We start from the raw sequence: 17170 nt of genomic DNA, 5'->3' as shown, positions 1-17170 counted from the left end.
AAACAACTATGGAAAGCCAAAAAAAAAGATATTTTCGATTGACTAAATATTCACACTTAATACAGGAAAGAGGGCCAATGGGTTGGTTAGATCTTCCTGGTCTCTCAATCTTCATAATATTATGCATATAGTAAGTTAATATATAGATATGAATGACACCAAAAGGAATTTGGTGAACTTTTCGTTTCACTGTATATTTTGAATATCAAACTGGCACTTTGAGCCCTCCGTAAACATAGAAGACAAGAAGTTTACCCAATCCCTTTTTTTATATTGACTAAGTATCTGCATAATATTATGAAGATTGAAAGATCAGGGAGGTCTAGCTATCGCCCTGTGCCCTTTTATCTGAATTTTCGACGATTTCTTTCTTTTTTTCTTTTTTTGGCTTTCCATAATCATTTCTATTTATATGTTTAAATGTTACTTGAGTGATCGTATGTTTTTGTTTCTAGAAATATCATGTATAAAAGTACATCTCTGATTGCATTTTATTGATTAAAATCTATATTTCATAAAGACAAATGTGCGATTTACATTAAGGTTTAGATTTACGACAGCTTGAAGGGGTCATAAAAAGATTATCCACATATTTTTGTATTCCTTTTATCTATAACTATCATGTTTTTAATGTTATCGAAATAATATTCAAATTTTTATTGTTTTCAACTAAGAAATATGAATATCGAAACGACTGCTAGCAGCCGGTTGGATATTGAATATCGAATAACGAATAACGAACCGGCCGCTAACTTCACATCCATTGATCTGAGGAGGTAATGCTTTCTGATAAAAAACTGAGAAGCCAATACTAAGAAAAGGGATATGAGGAGTCAATGCTACTAGTATGTGATTCGATCTGGATAGTATATACAATGTGATCGGATCTGGTGAGTCAATGCTTTGTGATATGATCTGAGTCTATTTTAAGTAAAGGGTTCTGAGGAGTCAATGCTTTGTGATAGAATCTGAGTCTATTTTAAGTAAAGGGTTCTGAGGAGTCAATGCTTTGTGATAGGATCTGAGTCTATTTTAAGTGAAGGGTTCTGAGGAGTCAATGCTTTGTGATAGTATCTGAGTCTATTTTAAGTAAAGGGTTCTGTGGAGTCAATGCTTTGTGATTAGATCTGGATATAATATACATGCGAAGGGATCTATGGAGTCAATGCACAGGCATTCGTCTCTATGAAAATTATCTATAACATATTATATAAAGCGTTTTTTTTTTCATGATGCTATGTGATATGAAATTCGAAGCTAATGATAGTTAAAGGGATCTGAGAGGTCAAAATTATGTGATTGAATTGTGATAATATATTTAATGTGGTCGGATCTGAAGAGTTAATGCTATGTGATAGGACCAGATTAGTCAATGCTAATTGAATGCATCTTCATTACAACAATATTTCATGTCGAGACGAATGTGCTGACTGCTGGGCTGGTGATAACAACGGGTAGGAAACGTCCACCAAAAGTGGCATCGATCCAGTGGTTGTAAAGATCGAAAATCCTAAGTTCAATTAAACAGACATTGAGTAGATAATACTATGTGACGGAATCAGAGCAGTCTATGCTTTTTATTGGATTTAACTTTATCTTACCTCCTATACATTTCTAGGAATGTGATTGGTTAAAAGCGCCCTCGTGGAGACCGTGTATATTTCATATTAGGTTAGTAGGGAGGCGGGGCTTATCTCATACACGGTTAGTAGTGGTGTTACGTCCCTTTATATTCCTTATAAGGTAGTAGGGAGGCGGAGCTTATTTCATACACGGTTAGTAGTGGTGTTACGTCCCTTTATAAAAGCAAAACGGTACTGAGAAAAAATCGTAAAGGTTTCAACAGACGAAGAAAGTGATGATTAAGATTGAAATTAATTCATAAAACACATTTAAACCTAACAAGTTGTTATTGTTGGTATCTGTTTTTGTAGGATCAATGGAAGTAGTTTCTTAATGCTAACAGTATTGAAGACTTGCTCATTTGATAGGTCACTAGTCTAAATTTCACACGTTAAGATAGTCGGTAAGATAAATTCGTTACATAGTGTGCTAGTGACCTAATACGGTATATATGGGGTCAGTAAATTCCATATGGGGATTCGAGCTTCGCTCTCACCCCATATGGAATTTACTGACCCCATTTATACCGTATTAGGTCACTAGCACACTATGTAACTAATAATACCATTCTATTTGATGGGATCTGTGTACTCAGTTTTGTGTTTTGATCTGAGTAGTCAATGGTGTGTGATACAATCTGTATAGTCTACTATTTGGCGGGATCTGAGAAACACGATGGGTGCCACATGTAGAGCAGGGTCTACTTACCCTTCAGGAGTACTTGAGATCACCCCAAGTTTTTGGTAGGGTCTTTAGTTTTCTTTACTGTATTTTGTGTGTTTGTGTGTTTGTCTTTTTTCTTTTTTAGCCAGGGCGTTGTCAGTTTATTTTCGACTTGAGTTTGAATGTCCCTTTGGTATCTTTCGCCTCTTTTTTATCTGAGTAATAAAGGCAATCCATGCTACATGTATGTGGCGGGATTGGGAAAGTCAATGATATGTGATGGGAATTGTGAAGTCAATGCTATGTGATTGGAACTGAGTGAAACGGCACCTCATCAGACGAGTTGTTGTTATTATCATATGTTTGTCCATGCAGGAATATAATGTTAATTGCAGATCTGTAATAGTCTCTTGAGCTTTCTATACAATATGAGTTTTGCTCATCGTCGAAGGCCGTATTGCGACCTATAGTTGTTAACATTCTTGCCCTTTTTGTCTTTGTTGGATAGTAGTCTCACTGACAATCATAACATATCCCCCCTCCCTCCTTATCTTCTTGGACACTGTTTGTTGAATTCTGTGTGTCTATCAAATGTGTTTTTTGTTTTTTGTTTTTTGTTTCTCTTGCTCTCTTATTGATTACTTCCTGATCATTTCTTTTTATTCGTATCTGACTTTTTTCATCTGGTCAACTAAAGACAGAAATAAAGATTTATCTCGGGTTAGATAAAACTTTCGTTAATGCATCTAAGAAATATGAGTTTTTTGGCATTATTGTTATACAAATGCCACAAGGGCAAATAATATATCTGTATCATTAAACTTACGACAAAGCAGGTAATTAAGAGTTTTTGATAATAAGGCAGTGCTCTGTTTTTTGTATGTGATCACTTTTTTATGCTTGCAATGAAATATATTGACTACAGGTAGTTTAATACATTAGGGAGACTAAAAGTGCGACAAAAGGTCATGCAAAGTTAAAAGTTGGAAAGAACAATTGTAAATTCTGATCATTGGGAATATAAAGAGTTGGGGAAAATTCTCTCCTGTCACACCATAGTTTATAAAAATTCTCTTCTGTCGCACCATAGTTTATAAAAATTCTCTCCTGTCACACCATTGTTTATAAAAATTCTCTGCTGTCACACAATAGTTTATAAATGTTTAGTTTCTGATAATTGTTTATGGATATTTGTATGATCACTTTAAATACATGATAGTGTTTCTCTTTTATTTAATTATTGAAAAAAAAAAAAATCCTATCAATTTAAATAAAACTTTTTGCAATTGTGAGACAAATTAACATAAAATAGAAGAAGAAAAAACACATCCACTGGTAGACGACAAATAGAATAAAATTGATTATAAGATCTTTTGATGTCGATTGATTGAATATTTACATGTTATTTAATCAATATCAGCTGTGTTATAATTGATTAATATAACTAATATTACAACAGTACTTTGAAAATAAGAAATTGAAAGATTATACCACAAGTATACAATTTGGTGAATTAGTTTATTATCATAATTCTAAGGTAAGTTTTTTCTAAGACACATGGTTGAGTTTTATTTTTTTTTATGTGTACTTTAGAACTAAGATGAACATTTCAAAGACCCTTGATTATCTTATACAAAAATATGTTCACACTTGCATTTGTGGTACTTCTCAAAACTTTGTAGCACACTTACAAACAATGAGTTCTCTAAGTTTATAAACTAATGATACATAAATTAAGAAAATTAAGTAAAGAAAATGGCAAAAAAATATGGACAGTGCAATACTACTGACCACATCCACTACCATCACCTGACTCCTGCGAGAAAAATGGATATAAAAACAAAGAAACAGTGTTTAATCATACATGTTACAACAAATTCAAATCTTTTATTGCGAGATTCTACATATGCATGCCATAACAATTGAAAAGTTCAGACCAAAGTTTCTTCGAAAATTATACCACGAATGATTCCTTGTCTGTTTTGAAGTTTTTACCCCCCTCGCGGTAATTAATTACACTTTTATATATATTGGAAGAATTTTTGTTATCATATGGTTCAATTTTGTTCCATCAAATATTTGTCAGGTATTATTACGTGAACTATTGCAATCATTATGTTATAATGACATTTTCTCATAATAACGTGGGCAGCATATATACCTGTCTAAGTCAAATACAAAAACACATATTTCTTAGCAGTTATGCTTACAATTATAACACATACTAAAACTTGTTGCATTTCATGAATGCTTAAAAAATAATTACCCTGTGATTTAAAAAATCCATCGTTTTAATTCTTTACGGTTCTGAAAATGTGAAAAAAATCTTATCATGTACAAATTTCATTTCTATTTTTCTGATAAAAAAAACACGTTTAAAGTTGAATGAAAATCATGTTTGAATAAGTTGTTTCAGCGCGTAGAGTTCAGAGAATTCCGAATGTTCCAGATAAATTCCAAATCTAAACTATGCATGTGAAGTAAACGGCCGGTTCGTTTCAATATTTAATATTCAAACGGCCGCTAGCAGCCACATTGATAGTCAAAATATTCTAAAATGTGTATTTTAAAGAGTTATATAACCATATTTAAAAGAGAGAGGCGAAAGATACCAAAGGGACATTCAAACTCATAAGTTGAAAATAAACTGACAACGCCATGGCTAAAAAAGACAAACGACAGTACACAAAGCACAACACAGAAAACAGTAGATACAAATAAGAAAAGTGATTTAATAGTTATTTTGTGACCCTTACAGATAATTGTAAACTGTCGTTGTTCTCAAATATAACCACTTATATAGATCAAGATTCTCCCTTTATGATTTATCAATCTTTATCAATAAGATGGTATCCAAAATACTTTTTTTTTAAAACATGATCACCTTAGGTACGCTTACAGAAAAAAACACGGACATTTAAACTATAGAAACACATAATGACATTTTGAATATCGACTATCGAGAAACTTTTCATCTTTTGTATGCAGGAGCACTTAAAATATTATTTGAGGGCAACGACAACTAACGATGACTTGTAGATGGCCAGTGAGAATTTACGATCACTTGTAGGGTTCACGAATTGATTTCCTACTTCTCTATTTACTCATTTTTAAAATGTTTTAACTATGTCTATCATTGTTTATGGTATTAAATATTCACAAATTGCTATTTTATTTGACTTTAAAAATCTGAACATATCGTACCGATGGCTATCAGTCGACTGGATATTAAAAACCAAAAAAGAATTGGTTGCTATAGCTAACTTCACATACATACATAAACTGCTAGCGTTTCCGTTCTAACGTTCCATCAAAATTTACTTCAAGACTAGCTTAAAGCACGCTTTGTTTTTGTATTCAATAACATATGTCTTTTATTTATATATTTTCTTAAATGTATCATGAATGCACATATGGCTAAATATTTCGAAATTTTGTCCTTAACATCTTTTGCATTTTTCCAATTTTATACCCTATACCGAAATTCGGCCATTATTTCATGTAGCAAAAAACTAAAAAGCTAATAGAATTAAAAATCGAAAACATTTTTTCTTAATTCCATAGATTTCATATCTTAATAATACCAATACGAACTGAATCAGTAGTTGTTATCCATAGACCCCGAGGAAGATCTCTAAATAATTTTGTTAATTCGACAGCTTTAATGAATTATTATGATAGTGAAATGTATATGTACATAATTATACATTCTGTTTATATAAAAATTTGTTACGATATAATATAAAGCTGTTTCAGGTTAAAGTTATATGCTTTGACCATTCATTAAGTTGTTTTTGCGAGTAATGATATCAAATATTGCGATGATCAACTGCTTTTTTTTAGTTGATAAGATTACGATAGATTCAGAATGTTTCTTACTATGCAATCATGAACATCTTAGAATAAATGATTTTTTCGAGATGTAATTTTGCTGCACCTTTTTGTCTATACTTTCAGCAATTATTTAAGTGCTTAAGCGACGAAACATGACTACAAATAGTAAGTTCACTCCTCTCACGAGACAACACTCTAGATAACCAAATCATCATGTGGTTGGTTGATTGACAATTTTAAACCGACGCAAAGTTCTCATCGATAATCTGCAGTGATTTTTATAGCAGTATATTGTTGTAGGTTGCACTAAGTGTTAACAACGAGGCGCTATCTTTAACTTTACAGTAATTGTCTAACTTTGTAACATAGTGTTATTTTACCATACAGTAACTTAAAGACATTGAAAAATATGGTTTGTGGGACTTAACCTTTTTAATGTGACTTTCAATAGACGATATCAGTTAACACAAGAAGAATATACTACATTCAACTGACTACATTAAGTGTAGATTCCAGGTCTTGTCAGAACTCTCTGTGATTTAAAAGACTTGAATGTTAATACACGAGGCGTAATCGCATGTTCTACCTTCGGTGTATACATTTTTGATTTTCATGTCTCACATCTATAACTATACTGCAAATATTTAGTTTTCATAACGACAATCAAATTAAAAAAGAAAAACTTTACGAGGCGTGCTGTCTTCATTATTGTTTACAGAAAAGCTACATTCGTGTGAGTCGTTTACGTTGTTTTTGATTTTGATTTCATTTCATGAACATTTCGTTCCACGTAAATCTGATTCTGAAAATGAGGGAAGAGCAATAATTTTCTGTGTAACTATATAGCGATCTCGTCGTGATGAGAATTTAATATAAAATATATAGCTGATTTTTTGAAACTTCATTCCGTCTTTATAATCATTCCCATACGAACGTTTAAGTTGTTATATGTGATCAAGATAAACAGACTAGCTTCATTGAAATTATAAAGATTATTTCAATATAATTCATTTTATGAACAGTTGCACTAGAGGAATACAATTTTCAAGTTGCGTAGAAAGGTAAGTGATTTGTTTTATTTACTGCAATTTGTATCTATCCTTTTCTATAGATCAAATAACATATTGTCATAAGTCATAACAGATCAGTGACGGCTGATGGATGTCCGTACCATGTAAAATACTGATGAAATATCCTCTGTTGTGCCAAAACATTTATGCTTCCATACAATGGTAATATTATCCTTCGTAATTATATTATCACAATCGTTTAACAGATATTTTGTCATTTTCGAGGTTTTTCGAAGAAATCAAACGAAGAAATGTCCTAATGTATTTTTGCAATAATTCGGTCATTTATGATACGGATTCTTTAAACAGTTATGTGAAGAGGGGAAAAGGGATACGTTGATAACAGATGACAAATGTCTTTACTGTGCCTTTTGCAGAGGATATTATGTTTCCCTCTAGATATATGTTATTCTATTGTTGTTGTCCTTTTTCGAAATTGCTCTATTCTCATTGAATATCATGTTTTAAAAAAGAATGAAACTAAAAAAAAAAAAAGAACAAATTCTGACTGATTTAAGACAATAGTCTAATTTTGTAAACTCTCATAGAACATGCATAAAAATGTATATCTGTGATATCTGTTGCGACATGTTAGATCATAGACATTATCATTTCTACATTCATTTCAAAGATATGTATAAATATTTTCGATCGACGAAAAAGGTTATCATTAATTGTTATTATTTCTGTCTTTATTTCTTTTTAAATAAGATTTGAAGTTTAACTGTAGAGAAAGCCATACTGTGTATGAATAAACTTACCATAGATACCAAGATTACACTTTTGTATGTCAGACGCGCGTTTTCCTCTCGATATATTTTCTTGTTACTTGCCTTCATGACATCGAAAGTAGAACTAAAAACGAAAGTCAAAGAGATGGTGTATTATGATACTGTTATACTAAAATATACACCAATGACATTTAAGATCACCATAAAAGATAACTGAAAGAGTACAAACATTTCTCTACCAGTTTTTCTGAAGATCTAATAATATTTTAAATGACCCATAAAGTAATGAGATCTTAGTGAAAAATTAAGATCACAAGTTAAATAATTTAATGCCATTATATCAGTAAATTAAGAAATGACCCTAATCAGAGCGAAGCAATAAAACACAGATACTATATTCAATGTTTATTTCCCGGAATGTACACAGACATCAATGATTAACAATTTCTATTCTGTCATACCTTTTAGATTTTTAGATATATTTTATTCATTACTTGACTAAAAGAATCTGAATAGACATTTTATCATGATTGCGTAGTTGGAAAATTGTATTGAAGATAGAATTACAAATCATTTCCTAGTACGTGAGAGCTATGTTATATAGAATTCATTTGCAATCTTGTAACAGTGGTTTCGTATGAGTCGTGTTTGAAACACATGTGTACAATGAAAGTAAGCGTTTGAGCGAAACATCGCCTCGGCATGTTTTTGAATTGCGTACAAACCGTCGAAAAAATTAAAGATATCCTTTTCTTAAAAAATTCCTTTTTCGAAATTGCTTTATTGGCATTGAATATCATTTAAAAAAAAAAGAATGAAACTAAATAGACAAAAAGAACAAATTTCGGACTCATCTAAGACAACAGTCTAATTTTGTAAATTCTCGTAGAACATGCATAAAAATGTTTATATGTAATTTCTACTGCGACATTTTAGATCATAGACATTACCATTCCTACATTCATTTCGCATGTTATAGATTCTCAAACTTAAGATAAGTAAAATAAGATGTTTATAGAACATCCTAAAGCAAATTCAAAGATATGTTGAAATATTTTCGATCGGCGAAAAAGGTAAGCATTAATTGTTATTATTTTTGTCTTTGTTTCTTTTTAAATAAGATTTGAAGTTTAACTGTTGGGAAAACTATACTGTGAATGAATAAACTTATCATAGATACCAAGACTAAACTTATGTACGCTAGACGCGCGTTTCGTCTACAAAAGACTCAGCAGTGACGCTCGAATAAAAAAAGTTAAACTAGCCAATGCACCTGGCCTAAGTCAGGAACCTGATGTTCAGTGGTTGTCGTTTGTTGATGTGGTTTTTAAGGGTTTCTCGTTTCTCGTTTTTTATATAGATTACACCGTTGGTTTCTCTGTTTGAATGGTTTTACACTAGTCATTTTTGGGACCCTTTATAGCTTGCTGTTCGGTTTGAGCCAAGGCTCCGTGTTGAAGGCCGTACTTTGACCTATAACGGTTTACTTTTAATAATTGTGACTTGGAAGGAGAGTTGTCTCATTGGCACTCATACCACATCTTCTTATATCTAAATAAAGTACTAAGTTGAATCGCAGATATAAGCCTGTATTGAGTTTGTATTCAAAAGAAAGTGTTATAAGTGATTTAGTATACAATTAATTAGTGACTGCTTATTACTTCATAACATTATAATGATTAAAAAAAAATATTACAAGTTAAAATTGAAATGAAAATTATCTCGTTAAGTTTTTTTTTCATTGCGCTTTTGTATTTGAAACAATTATCCGAGTACCTATGGGATCATCATTTTCCAAGATATCAGACATTTATGCTGAAGAACGGTTATGCAATAATTACTTTAATAATTCAACTGCAACCCTCACGGTATTTGATTTCCATATATTTCATTGTATATTATTTGAATAAATTTCATGGAATACTATCATCAATGAATTTTATGTAAATCTATAATTGACAAAGAATAATAAATAAGCCAACCCAACCAAGAAATTAACATTAGGTAAATAATTACAAAAATCCCATTAAATTTAATTAAATTTTATTGAGATAAAATACCACAACAAAACTAGACTAAGTAGGAAATTTGATAATTTATATTCATCTCTTATTATCAGTTTCATCGTCATCATTTAGATATCGTATTTCGTACAAAAACATTCTAAATGGATGAACAATCGTAAATCGAAGATACATAATAAACGAGGATGTTTACCTTTGGCAATTCTCCAAAGTTTCAAAAAAATTTCACCTTGTAGTAAAACAAATTTCATCTAAAACGGTCATTTCGATCACAACAGCTTAGAGATTAATATATTATACAATTATTGACTTTTGATGAGGTTGATACAATAATTTTATCAACCCCAGAGATATGATATTCACCGAGGCCAATGTCATATCTCTGCGGTTGATAAATTATTGTATCAACTGAAATCAAAAGTCAACAAATGTTTTTACTTTTTATCCTTCTCCAATTTTCTAGTATTTGCAAAAAAAAAAAAAAAAAAATACTTTTAGAACTGCTCCCTGTTTTTATACTAAATATATCATCTGTTTTTGCAGCTGCTAATTTTCATAAGTTGAAATATTCAATAAAGTTTTCTAAAAAAAATACACCGAAAACAAGAAGAAGAGAAAAATTACACCGATAAAAAAGAAGAAAAAAAAACGGGAATTACATGACGTTGCCTTGAAATATCTATATTTAGGTACACGGACGCTGTTTCAAATCTTAAATTAACCTCTCGTGATTTTTGCCGCGGGGAATATAATGTTTAAAAAAAAATATCTCCTATGCTTTAAACCAATGAGAAAACAGAAAATTTATAGTCATATAATATTATAAATTAATGCAATTACAAAGGAAGTCTAATGTTTGATATGATTAATATGTTTCAGGTTTGTTATCGATACTTAAATCAGTAGTAATTATCCTAATTTCTACATGCATACGTGTATGAAGTTGTGGTAATGTAGATTCAAACTAGATAAAAAAAATGTCTCCTGTTTCAACTGCTATTTGAACCATTAATACTAATATATAACCATTTCAGATATTTCAAGTTAACAATAAATGACGTGATGTAATTGATTACTTTACAGTCTGTCATTCATATAATCATTTAAACCAGAACAGCGTTATATAAAACCCCTTCACATGATGCCAAATACTTGAACAAGTGTAAACAATCCTTCATATTCTATAAAAATGATGGACTTCAAATAACTGAATATATGATCAATTACTCAATTCATGTATGCTTTCTTTTTTCGATAATTCATCTGGATTTGTAGCATTAAAACATCAATCACTTTTCTTTGTGTATTTTCGTAAAAAAGGCGATACTCTGATAATGTCTGTTGCATTTATTGTTGTGTCGAAAAAACTTATTTATTTATCACTTCTTAAGAAGCAATCTATGTATGCATGGCTAAAATTAGCAAATAAATAAATGTGTAATTTGACAGATATAGATAGTAACTTTACAAAAGTAGCAAATGTGAATTAGAACGGTAGTGAAGCTGATCATTACAATGTTTGTACAGTGACAGGCAGACGATAAATGTCAATCAAGTAACAATCTATTACATGCGATAACATTCATCAAATATATTAAACACTCGTACACAATTTATTCTGATAATGGCAGGTTAACATTTTTAGCTTTTAAATTTTTATGACTTTTCTAAATTAACAAGTATTCACATTTTTTTTGAAAGGATCAGTTTAATAATTTTTTCATTTTTTGTTGTTGCAGTTTCAGAGACCCAAATACAGTCTCTGATTGTATATCCTTCTTTATCTTACCTCCTATAGATTTATAGAGATATGATTGGTTAAAGGACTACACGTGGTGACTATGTATATTTGATATAGGGTGTTCTAAAAAATATAGGGTTAGCAACCATACATGGTTAGTTACCATATGGGGTTAGTAAGGAGTTACTTCCCTTTCAAAACAAAAATGATGCCACAACCCTTCATAAAAACAACACGGTGTTGAGGAAAAATCTGAGAGGATTCAACAGACGAAGAAATTGATGATGAAAGGTTGAAATAAGTTCATAAAACATAATTAAAGCTAACAAGTTGTTATTGTTGGCATAACGGGGTTACTTCCCTTTCAAAAAAAAAAAAAAAGAAATCTGAAAGGATTCAACAGACGAAGTAATTGTAATAAATGTAATGAACGATTGAAATTAATTCATAAAACAAATTTAAAGCATAAAAGTTGCTATTGTTGGCATTTGTTTTCTGTATAGACAAATGGAAGTAGGATCTTAATACTAAGTATTGAAGACTTGATCACTTTGATAGGCCGCTAGTCAAAATACCACATGTGAAGATAGTCGGTAAGATAAATTCGTTACACGGTGTGCTAGTGACCTAATACGATATATATGGTGTCAGTAAATTCCATATGGGGATTCGAGCTTCGCTCTCACCCCATATGGAATTTATTGACCCCATATATATCGTATTAGGTCACTAACACACCATGTAACTAATAATATCTATGCAGTACCGCCGTTTTAACTACCTTTTTCATCTACAGTGTTTCAACAAAGTCCATCACTAAAAGAAATTTGGAACTCCAACCAGTTTATATGCAAAAAAGTATAACAAGGCAAATTAAACAAGGGGAAATCCATAAAAACTGACAAAATCAAACGCTATCAATCAACAGAACAAGTGAAAAATTTATAATTTATTCCCGAAATCGTCCCTTCGACAAACGAGTATCAATAGATATAAACGTGTACCGCTTATTGCAACGCTTAATGCCTACTTTACCTGAGAGTTAGTGTATCGTCAAAGACACATATAGGCAACCAACAAAATTTAAATATAGATATACAAGAGATATTCTAGTGATATAATAGTTGTTTTTTAATACTCTAAGGTTGCACTTTAGTAAATATATACAATACAATTTCCCATTGGAACACCTTTTAAGACTAAAACAATGCCATTTTTACTATGAAATTTCGTAAAAAATTATAACCTAGAATGGAAAGTTCATATGCACTACTATTTTTTTCAAAGGTCAAAACATATGGCTGTTCGCCATATTTTCAACATATATACGCCTCTAACTTCTAAGACTTAAAATCATACTAATTTTGTACTACCCCTACCTTCACTTTGGGTCTTTCACAGAATTCAATTTGGCCGCTATCCTTGTGTATTTATACTGGCAAACTTCCCAAGTTGTGTCTCTATGAGATGAAACATAGAGATCATATCTGGGAACCAGCAGGTAAACAAAACAAAATATCTATGAATATTATATATCTGTACTTTAAGGTAAAACATCTTCAAGTATTCGAAAATAACTAATATATCACTAAAATATCTCACTAGAATATATCACTATAGTTTTCTTTCATTATTTTCCATCAGGTAGGTATTCTATTCCCATTTTATTAATTATTTAGAATTGAATTCAACATGTCTATCCTTATAACATAAGAACGACAATATTATGCACTAACACAAGGATGTGAATACCAGAACCGTACCATTAATGTAGCCAACAATAGAACAAAATATAGCCAAGATCGTGTTTTAACATAGAAAAAAGTAAAATAGCAAAAATACCGAACTCCAAGGAAAATTCATAACGAAAAGTCGTGCTTTACCAAAACAATGTGGCTAACCATATATCATTTGAACGCCAATATCTTGATCTGACATAGTTATGCGGTTAACCATATATACCATATAAGGTTAACCATATAACATAAGAACGCCATTACACTACTTTAACATTCAGATGTGGCTACTCATATACCATATTTACTCTGATATATCGTGCTTTAGTACAATTGCATGGCTACCCATATACCATATTTACTCTGCTATATCGTGCTTTAGTACAATTGTATGGCTACCCATATACAATAAGAACGCCAAAATTGTACCCTTAAGTGCCAATCTGCAATAGAATCAGGCAGTGGTGAAAACATGACAAACAACAACCCACTCAGCTTTATTTTAATTAAGGTTCAGAATGTATAATGATGCATGAATATAAAATTCGTTTTCTTTCCCTGTTCTGGTAATTCAAGATATGATTTGGTTGAAATGCACTAGAAATTAACAATTAAGGGGAGATATCTCTGTAATTTGCTATCATTCTAACAAAATTTATCTAGATATTTTTCGAATTACCAGACACACAGAAATGAAAGACCTACCATTTCTAACTCAGGATGAGGGTACCTTCAAAATAGGGTGGTTAGGTCAGTGGGTTTTTTCGGCCATGTTTTAATTTTTTTCTAAATTGCCTGATTCTTACAAAGATTTTCACTTAAATGATAATGTGCTTACAAAGACATAATCTGTTCATACTCATGTAAATTTTCTTTTTGAAAACTGCAATAAGTTAATTTAAAAAGGGCAGTACAATTTTGGTAGAAGAACAAATATTATATAATACAGCTGATGAGGGGAATACTATCAATTATTTATATGGTTTGAAACGGAAGTTCAAATGAAACAAATAAACTCCTCGTTAATACCAGGATTATACCTTTTGTACGCCAGACGCGCGTTCCGTCTACAAAAGACTCATCATTGAAACTCGAATAAAAAATATAAAAAGGCCAAATTAAGTACGTAGTTGAAGAGCATTCAGTATCCAAAATTCCAAGTTTGTATAGATGACAATGATATTTTCTTCAAGATCTTTCTACAAGAATGTTTTTGAATTTTGAAATTATGGAAAAAAATAAACTAATAGATTTGAAAAAAAAACATTTTTTTTTATATTGCAATAAAAGGTTAAATATATAATTGTGTGTACATGTATTATTACACAACTGTCCTTGACTGGGGGGATGTTGAACAGTCACAAACATATCAAACCCACCACACTCTTCATGTGCCTGTCCAAAACCAGGAGTCTATCCAGTGGTTGTGACCCTTGGTTGCCGTCTGCCATAATTGTTATTCATTAAGTGTTATCATCTTAAATCATGCAATTAGTTTTCTTTATTGAATAGTTTCACATTTGTTATCCCATGGTTTGTTAGAGCGTACTTTTTATAGTGGGATGATGTTAGCTCTTGTTGATGGCCGGACGATGACCTGTAGTTGTTTATACCTTTTTCATACGATCTTCGGTGAATGAATATCTCATTGGCAATCATATCACATCTTCTTAGTATTATATTGTCAAGATACTGCTTCAGGAAATGTAAATATGTTCGGAGAAGCGTAAATTAGCCGTCAGTTTTACGCACTTATGTGAATAATCTCTTAAATTAAGTAATGATAAGTGATAAGAATTTTTCGCAGTTACTTTTATTATGTTTTGTTTATCAGAGACACTATGTTGAATTTGAAGTAGATAAATCCCAGAATGCATGACCAACGGATCCCCCCTAACAGGCAAGTTTATCACCATTGATGTTCTTGTTCGAATATGCGGTTTGGGTCTTGCTTATTATTGAAGGCCGTGTGGTGACCTATAGTGTTTCTTACATCTACATCATTCGGTCTCTGGTGGAGAGTTGTCTCATTAGCAATCATACCAATGATATAAAGAGATGCAGCAAACATCATTAAACAAAAAGCTAATTTAGCACAAACATAAAGTTCCTCAATAAATTTATATCGCAGTGTCGCGTAAAATGTAAAACATAGCATATACAGCAACGACTCGTAAAAAATAGAGATTTGTATATTCAATAAATATATATTCTATGCAATTGTGTAGTTCTATTTTCTTCTAAGAAATTCAAATTGATACATATTTTGTAATTTTTATGGTCACCCTTTGATAAACGAATCAATATTCCGTCATTCCAGCGGATTTACTTAACAGAATCACGTGATGTCAAATCATTATTTCATTAACTGTTGTTTATCTTTCAAATGACTATATTGACTTTAACACTTCATTTCACCTTTATTCAATATTTAGGTCGTTTTGTAAAAGATTTCACAGTTGTTCGACCAACACAATGTAGAATGTCTTCGATCTATGTGCTATATTAGAAGAAAAATTTATGTCATCGCAATTATTTCACAGTAACGTCTTTTCAATCATTATACATGTAGGAACCAAAGGCTTTCCTTTTCGAAGTATTATTGGTGCGACATATGTAACAGTTTAGCTTTTTTCGCATTGTATTCTTTCCTTTTGGAAGAATTACGCTAGTGCAATCAATTATTGCGGTGTTCAAGTATAGAAAACATTCACTTGTGCATTTTATGTACTGTAAGGTCTACACGCCGTAATGAAAGTGTGCGTATGTCAACACAATAATAGCAAAACTTTTATATTGGAAGGCATAGAGAATAACAAATGTAAATCAAATATTTAAAGGATATTGAAGAATACATTTATAAGTTATGTTCATGAACAAATCAATTTCGTTTATTCTTATTGTAATAATTGAGTTGTGCAAACGTACTACGGTAAATATCTTTTGAGAATTGCAAGAAACTGTATGATTCAAAATTCGATAATTTTTGGTTAATTCCGCAATCTAACTAAGTCTTTGTTTACATAATAGACTTTAATGAAAATCTTGATAATCTATGTCACTGTTTGAAAAATAACATTTTCATCCATGTTTTCAAAGTAGATTTCAAACGTAATTAGTTGTGTATTTATGCCTAAAGACCCCAAGTAATAGTTTACTACATCAACCGAGAACACTAAGCTTTTGGTTAAAACATGATTCGCTTTTATTTAAGTGCACTGTTGAATTAGAAGGTTTCTGATTGTTTCTACCAATCAAGATTGATGATCGTTATTGATGAGGGTTTCGATTGGCTTTACAGTATAGAGAATACTGACAAAATTTAGATAAATGAATAATAGTTAAAGAAAAAAATAAAATTAGAGAACATCTGTAGAAAACTAAGAATAGCAAATAATCGGGTGATGAAATATAAAGAATTGAGAATAATGGGAAAGGAATAATACTAATAAAAAAAAAATATATATAAATACAAAATAGAAAAAAATGGCAGAAACATTCAAGAATATCGAAATGAGGACTCGCTCAAATTCATACTCTCATTAATGGTTGTCTATCGTATTCTTAATAAACTATCGATCAATTTTATCGGCCACATCTTTGAGAATCGAATTAGAGTGTGGTATTTATCTTCCGATATATTATTGACATATTCTGAAATCAAGTTGAGTCTTTCATATAAATTGTATATTATTTTTTTTCTATTTCATATCGTTTTATTATTTTGTAATTCAAATTTTTCTTTATT

General features: G+C 30.9%; 1 protein-coding gene across 3 annotated transcripts in view; it reads left to right on the top strand.

The window, feature by feature from the left end:
- Nucleotides 1–757: 757 nt before the first annotated feature.
- LOC127718904 (cardioacceleratory peptide receptor-like) overlaps nucleotides 758–17170 on the top strand; it is a 33655-nt gene continuing 17242 nt past the window's right edge. Inside the window, exons 1-2 of one of the 3 annotated variants that reach the window (XM_052224993.1) lie at nucleotides 3742–3823; nucleotides 7143–7181. The gene's annotated coding sequence lies outside the window, so the exon portion shown is untranslated. Of the gene's footprint in view, nucleotides 891–3741; nucleotides 3824–7142; nucleotides 7182–17170 lie in introns of those variants that run through there. The other 2 variants (XM_052224994.1, XM_052224995.1) reach the window with 2 other exon arrangements.

The sequence above is a fragment of the Mytilus californianus genome, unplaced genomic scaffold, assembly GCF_021869535.1.
Source record: "Mytilus californianus isolate M0D057914Y unplaced genomic scaffold, xbMytCali1.0.p SCAF_10, whole genome shotgun sequence".
Lineage (NCBI taxonomy): Eukaryota > Metazoa > Mollusca > Bivalvia > Mytilida > Mytilidae > Mytilus > Mytilus californianus.
The sequence above is the reverse complement of the archived record's forward strand: the minus strand, read 5'-3'. Positions and strand labels throughout refer to the sequence as shown.